We start from the raw sequence: 7268 nt of genomic DNA, 5'->3' as shown, positions 1-7268 counted from the left end.
CTGGCTGCTGTGGGAATGCGAAGCCCGGCTCCTTGTCTCAGAGCGGGGTTCCCAGGAGGATCAGGCTGAAGCTGGGACTTGGCCTCAAAGTGTCCCCTCGCATGGCCACCCCCTTCCCCTTCCTGCTCCTCTACTCCTGGTGCCCCTCCATCCAGGGGCCAGACCTTAAAGAGTCACCGCAAGAGAATCCTGGTCCCAAAGGAGCCTTCTGGGGGACCGGTGCTGAGAGAGGTTGTGGGCATGGCCCGCTGGGGCTCTGCCCGACCCAGGGCTGAGAGATGCCACCTCCCAGCTCTGGGTCCCTGCAGGAAGTGTTGGCAAGCACAGGGCCAGTCCCCCAAAGGCCCAGGTACAGGGAGCCCAGGCCAAGCAGCCTGTGGAAGAAGCCACTTGCCGTGCCACCCCGGGAACAGGACTGCAGGCCCCGGCCCTTCCCACCTCCTCCTCCTCCTCCTCCTCCCCCCCCCGCGCCCCCCCCGGACATGGCACAGGGCTCAGAGACACCTCAGACTCTTGCTACCCAAGGTGCAAAGGGCATCAGTTGCTCCTCCAAACCCCCCCCCCGCCCAGCAGACCACGTTGTCCAGCCAGCCCCCGGGCCTCCCTGGGGTGCCCAGCACAAAAGTGCAGACACCCACCGGACCCTCAGTCTCAGCTTTCGGATGTTTTTGCCACTCTAAGGACCCGCAGGCCCGCTGGGCCTTCGGGCAGGACAGAGAGCCCCGGGATCCGACGTGGAGAGCTGCGTGTACGTACGTCCCCATCAGGAGGCGGTCCCCACCTCCGCGGCTCTCCCCTCGCGGGGAGCGGCAGCCCCAGCCGGCAGCCGCAGGGCCTCAGGGAAGACACCAGGCTGGGCCCCCCGCGGCACAGCGAGGGCACGTCCCCCGCACTCGACTTAGGGAAGGCTGCTGGAGACTGCTGCGGCCACCCTGCTGCCGGGTTTCTGGAGGGCTTCCTGGAAGCAGCCTCCACACCAAGCCCTTGGAAGGCCCAGGCGACGGAGGAGCCGGTCAGGCAGGGGCCGAGGACGGTGAGAGGCCGGGCGGGAAGGAGCATGTCAGGCAGGGGCAGAGGACGGTGACAGGCCGGGCGGGGAGGAGCCGGTCAGGCGGGGGCCCAGGACAGTGACGGGCCTGGCCGGGGAGGAGTGCGTCAGGCAGGGGCAGAGGAGACGGGCTGGGTAAGGGGTAGAGTGACAGTTAGGGCACAATTCACAATCGCAAAGACGTGGAAGCGACCCGAGTGCCCATCCATCCAGGAGTGCATTAATAAAATGTGGCGCGTGGACACCACGGAGTGCCATTCGGCTGTGAGGAGCAGCGGTGAGAGGGCGCCTCTCGTGTTCTCCTGGCCAGAGCTGGAACCCGTTCCAGTAAGCCAGGTATCCCAAGAATGGACACACGAGCACCACGTGAGCGCGCACACCAGCAAATTGGTACGAACGGATGGACACCTAAGTGGACGGAGAGGAATCACCTTCATCGGGTGGGTGTCGGGCGGGTGGGGGGAGGCGATGGGCATCCACATCCATTAGGAATGGGGTGGGTGCGCACCGACTGGGGGATGGGCGCACTTGAAGCTCTGACCCCAGGGGGGAGGCTTGGAGAGGGCAACTGTACCCGACCTTAACACTGGTACCCCCACAATACGCTGGAACAACATGAGAGGTATATGAATGAGAACACAGGGGGGAGGGGTGCACGGGCAACACATGTCACCTGAATACTTGTACTCCCATCATCTGCTTGAAAAGAGAGAGAAAAGAAAATGCAATCATAGAGGTAAGAGACACTTTTTAAAAATCATGAATCCGAAGAGAAAAGTAAAAGGAGGCCTGTGGAGCAGGTCTGGGTGTGACTCCGGATCCCCCAACATCAGGTGCCACCACCAAAGATTCCTGCGTGGAGCCCATAGAACCCCCAAAAGCAACGGGACGAGTTCTGGTCACATACTCCCTCAAAATGACATCCTGGCCTTCTTCTGGAACTCCCTCCCCTCTCAGACTCTCAAGGTTTTCTCCAGCGTGTCTGTTCCCACAGAGCAGACCTTTGGTCTGAGACCTGACAGTCCAGATGCCACGCATGCTGCCGCGTGGCGGCGGTGTCGCGGCTTGGGACAAGAGGAGGCCCCACGGTGCGGGCTGAGGCGCCAGGCAGCGCGGCGGGCGCTGAGGGTTGGGGTCACCCCCACCCCGGGCCGCCGCCGCGCTCCCAGAAAGGGGACAGAACAAGAGGCAAAAAAAAAAAAAAAAAAAAAAAGAAGCAGCCTGTGGCCCCCGGTATTCCCAGGCAGTCTCCCATCCAAGTACTGACCGGGCCCGACCCTGCTTAGCTTCCGAGACCAGACGAGATCGGGGGCGTTCAGGGTGGTGTGGCCCTAGACGGCGGCGGAGGGCGCCCCTGCCCCGCTCAAGAAGCCGAGCCTCTCTGCGCTTTCCCCCCGCCGCCGCCGCCGCCGCCGCCGCCGCCGCCGCCGCCGCCTCCCGCCCCAGGCCCCGCGCCGGGCCGGGCCTGTTGAGCTCGCCGGCCGGGTCCCGTGGGCTCCCAGGGACGGGGGTGATGGGCGGGGCGGGGCGGGGGGCTGTCTCTCTATACACACACACACACACTCACACTCACTCACACTCACACAAGATGCGCCTCCACGGCTGGACTCGCCAAGGTGGAGCCCTCCCAGCCCCCCTCGTCTCCTCGCCCGGCCTCCTTCACCTACCCGCTGCCCACCCCCAGCGCGTCGCCGCCGCTGACGCTGACTGCGCACGCGCGCGCCCTTTGACCCCAGCCAGGGGCCGCCCTCCCCCACAACCCCTTTCAGCTGTGCCCCCCCTCGCCCTGTGGGTGGGCTGCCGCCTATTCCCCCGGGCCAGGGCTGGGGCACAGCGCAAGGGGGAGGGGAGCCAGTGTATGGGGCGTCTCTCTCTGGGGATGTGTCCCATGGGTGGGGTGGGGTGGCGTGGTTTGTGGGGCGCTGAAGAAATCAGTCCCCTCCATCTCCTACCTCTGGAAAACGCCCAAGCCCCTGGAGAACCGCCGGCACCGCTTCGTGGGGGCCGGGACCCTCCTCTGTGTCCTCCTGTGGCCCGGTCCAAGGGGCCTGGGCCTGGCCGGGGCTGCATTGGACCCCGACCACCCTGGCGTGTGGACTCGCTAAAAATCGGCCATTTGATATTGGATTCCAGCTTCATTGAGGTCATTTCACTAATGAGTGCACCGGAAAGAGTTTCCTAATCCATCTGTGAGGGTGGCAACTGAAAGAGAATTTGAAAGCTGACAGAATAGGCGAGGGAAGGCATAGGAGATTTCCACACCCAGCAAGGAAGCCTTTCCCGAAATGGAAGAAAGAAACGAGCAAACAGAGACACCGGTAGCCCGCCCGGAAAAGAGTCTGCCCCCGAGAGAAAGCACCCTGACCAGGTTCACCCGTGGGTGGGTGGCGAGCTAGCGGCGTTCAGAAGAGCGAGGCCCGCAGTCTGTGCGGAAGACACCTGCACTCGGGTGTGTGTGGCGGCCCGATTCACAAGCAGCTCTAGATGTTAAACCAAGGAGAAGCCAGGGAGTTCCCAAGGCCCCAGGTGTCCTCAGCCCACGACTGGCTGCTGTGGGAATGCGAAGCCCGGCTCCTTGTCTCAGAGCGGGGTTCCCAGGAGGATCAGGCTGAAGCTGGGACTTGGCTTCAAAGTGTCCCCTCGCATGGCCACCCCCTTCCCCTTCCTGCTCCTCTACTCCTGGTGCCCCTCCATCCAGGGGCCAGACCTTAAAGAGTCACCGCAAGAGAATCCTGGTCCCAAAGGAGCCTTCTGGGGGACCGGTGCTGAGAGAGGTTGTGGGCATGGCCCGCTGGGGCTCTGCCCGACCCAGGGCTGAGAGATGCCACCTCCCAGCTCTGGGTCCCTGCAGGAAGTGTTGGCAAGCACAGGGCCAGTCCCCCAAAGGCCCAGGTGCAGGGAGCCCAGGCCAAGCAGCCTGTGGAAGAAGCCACTTGCCGTGCCACCCCGGGAACAGGACTGCAGGCCCCGGCCCTTCCCACCTCCTCCTCCTCCTCCTCCTCCCCCCCCCCGCGCCCCCCCCCCGGACATGGCACAGGGCTCAGAGACACCTCAGACTCTTGCTACCCAAGGTGCGAAGGGCATCAGTTGCTCCTCCAACCCCCCCCCCGCCCAGCAGACCACGTTGTCCAGCCAGCCCCCGGGCCTCCCTGGGGTGCCCAGCACAAAAGTGCAGACACCCACCGGACCCTCAGTCTCAGCTTTCAGATGTTTTTGCCACTCTAAGGACCCGCAGGCCCGCTGGGCCTTCGGGCAGGACAGAGAGCCCCGGGATCCGACGTGGAGAGCTGCGTGTACGTACGTCCCCATCAGGAGGCGGTCCCCACCTCCGCGGCTCTCCCCTCGCGGGGAGCGGCAGCCCCAGCCGGCAGCCGCAGGGCATCAGGGAAGACACCAGGCTGGGCCCCCCGCGGCACAGCGGGGGCACGTCCCCCGCACTCGACTTAGGGAAGGCTGCTGGAGACTGCTGCGGCCACCCTGCTGCCGGGTTTCTGGAGGGCTTCCTGGAAGCAGCCTCCACACCAAGCCCTTGGAAGGCCCAGGCGACGGAGGAGCCGGTCAGGCAGGGGCCGAGGACGGTGAGAGGCCGGGCGGGAAGGAGCATGTCAGGCAGGGGCAGAGGACGGTGACAGGCCGGGCGGGGAGGAGCCGGTCAGGCGGGGGCCCAGGACAGTGACGGGCCTGGCCGGGGAGGAGTGCGTCAGGCAGGGGCAGAGGAGACGGGCTGGGTAAGGGGTAGAGTGACAGTTAGGGCACAATTCACAATCGCAAAGACGTGGAAGCGACCCGAGTGCCCATCCATCCAGGAGTGCATTAATAAAATGTGGCGCGTTGACACCACGGAGTGCCATTCGGCTGTGAGGAGCAGCGGTGAGAGGGCGCCTCTCGTGTTCTCCTGGCCAGAGCTGGAACCCGTTCCAGTAAGCCAGGTATCCCAAGAATGGACACACGAGCACCACGTGAGCGCGCTCACCAGCAAATTGGTACGAACGGATGGACACCTAAGTGGACGGAGAGGAATCACCTTCATCGGGTGGGTGTCGGGCGGGTGGGGGGAGGCGATGGGCATCCACATCCATTAGGAATGGGGTGGGTGCGCACCGACTGGGGGATGGGCGCACTTGAAGCTCTGACCCCAGGGGGGAGGCTTGGAGAGGGCAACTGTACCCGACCTTAACACTGGTACCCCCACAATACGCTGGAACAACATGAGAGGTATATGAATGAGAACACAGGGGGGAGGGGTGCACGGGCAACACATGTCACCTGAATACTTGTACTCCCATCATCTGCTTGAAAAGAGAGAGAAAAGAAAATGCAATCATAGAGGTAAGAGACACTTTTTAAAAATCATGAATCCGAAGAGAAAAGTAAAAGGAGGCCTGTGGAGCAGGTCTGGGTGTGACTCCGGATCCCCCAACATCAGGTGCCACCACCAAAGATTCCTGCGTGGAGCCCATAGAACCCCCAAAAGCAACGGGACGAGTTCTGGTCACATACTCCCTCAAAATGACATCCTGGCCTTCTTCTGGAACTCCCTCCCCTCTCAGACTCTCAAGGTTTTCTCCAGCGTGTCTGTTCCCACAGAGCAGACCTTTGGTCTGAGACCTGACAGTCCAGATGCCACGCATGCTGCCGCGTGGCGGCGGTGTCGCGGCTTGGGACAAGAGGAGGCCCCACGGTGCGGGCTGAGGCGCCAGGCAGCGCGGCGGGCGCTGAGGGTTGGGGTCACCCCCACCCCGGGCCGCCGCCGCGCTCCCAGAAAGGGGACAGAACAAGAGGCAAAAAAAAAAAAAAAAAAAAAAGAAGCAGCCTGTGGCCCCCGGTATTCCCAGGCAGTCTCCCATCCAAGTACTGACCGGGCCCGACCCTGCTTAGCTTCCGAGACCAGACGAGATCGGGGGCGTTCAGGGTGGTGTGGCCCTAGACGGCGGCGGAGGGCGCCCCTGCCCCGCTCAAGAAGCCGAGCCTCTCTGCGCTTTCCCGCCGCCGCCGCCGCCGCCTCCCGCCCCAGGCCCCGCGCCAGGCCGGGCCTGTTGAGTTCGCCGGCCGGGTCCCGTGGGCTCCCAGGGACGGGGGTGATGGGCGGGGCGGGGCGGGGGGCTGTCTCTCTATACACACACACACACACTCACACTCACTCACACTCACACAAGATGCGCCTCCACGGCTGGACTCGCCAAGGTGGAGCCCTCCCAGCCCCCCTTGTCTCCTCGCCTGGCCTCCTTCACCTACCCGCTGCCCACCCCCAGCGCGTCGCCGCCGCTGACGCTGACTGCGCACGCGCGCGCCCTTTGACCCCAGCCAGGGGCCGCCCTCCCCCACAACCCCTTTCAGCTGTGCCCCCCCTCGCCCTGTGGGTGGGCTGCCGCCTATTCCCCCGGGCCAGGGCTGGGGCACAGCGCAAGGGGGAGGGGAGCCAGTGTATGGGGCGTCTCTCTCTGGGGATGTGTCCCATGGGTGGGGTGGGGTGGCGTGGTTTGTGGGGCGCTGAAGAAATCAGTCCCCTCCATCTCCTACCTCTGGAAAACGCCCAAGCCCGTGGAGAACCGCCGGCACCGCTTCGTGGGGGCCGGGACCCTCCTCTGTGTCCTCCTGTGGCCCGGTCCAAGGGGCCTGGGCCTGGCCGGGGCTGCATTGGACCCCGACCACCCTGGCGTGTGGACTCGCTAAAAATCGGCCATTAGATATTGGATTCCAGCTTCATTGAGGTCATTTCACTAATGAGTGCACCGGAAAGAGTTTCCTAATCCATCTGTGAGGGTGGCAACTGAAAGAGAATTTGAAAGCTGACAGAATAGGCGAGGGAAGGCATAGGAGATTTCCACACCCAGCAAGGAAGCCTTTCCCGAAATGGAAGAAAGAAACGAGCAAACAGAGACACCGGTAGCCCGCCCGGAAAAGAGTCTGCCCCCGAGAGAAAGCACCCTGACCAGGTTCACCCGTGGGTGGGTGGCGAGCTAGCGGCGTTCAGAAGAGCGAGGCCCGCAGTCTGTGCGGAAGACACCTGCGCTCGGGTGTGTGTGGCGGCCCGATTCACAAGCAGCTCTAGATGTTAAACCAAGGAGAAGCCAGGGAGTTCCCAAGGCCCCAGGTGTCCTCAGCCCACGACTGGCTGCTGTGGGAATGCGAAGCCCGGCTCCTTGTCTCAGAGCGGGGTTCCCAGGAGGATCAGGCTGAAGCTGGGACTTGGCCTCAAAGTGTCCCCTCGCATGGCCAC

General features: G+C 63.8%; 2 pseudogenes; both read right to left on the bottom strand.

Annotated features, from left to right (window-relative positions):
- Nucleotides 1-2266: 2266 nt before the first annotated feature.
- Nucleotides 2267-2385, bottom strand: LOC142876201 (uncharacterized; annotated as a pseudogene).
- Nucleotides 2386-5858: 3473 nt separating this feature from the next.
- Nucleotides 5859-5977, bottom strand: LOC142876200 (uncharacterized; annotated as a pseudogene).
- Between the last annotated feature and the right edge of the window lie 1291 nt (nucleotides 5978-7268).

The sequence above is a fragment of the Microcebus murinus genome, chromosome 14, assembly GCF_040939455.1.
Source record: "Microcebus murinus isolate Inina chromosome 14, M.murinus_Inina_mat1.0, whole genome shotgun sequence".
NCBI classification, from domain to species: Eukaryota; Metazoa; Chordata; class Mammalia; order Primates; family Cheirogaleidae; genus Microcebus; species Microcebus murinus.
The sequence above is the reverse complement of the archived record's forward strand: the minus strand, read 5'-3'. Positions and strand labels throughout refer to the sequence as shown.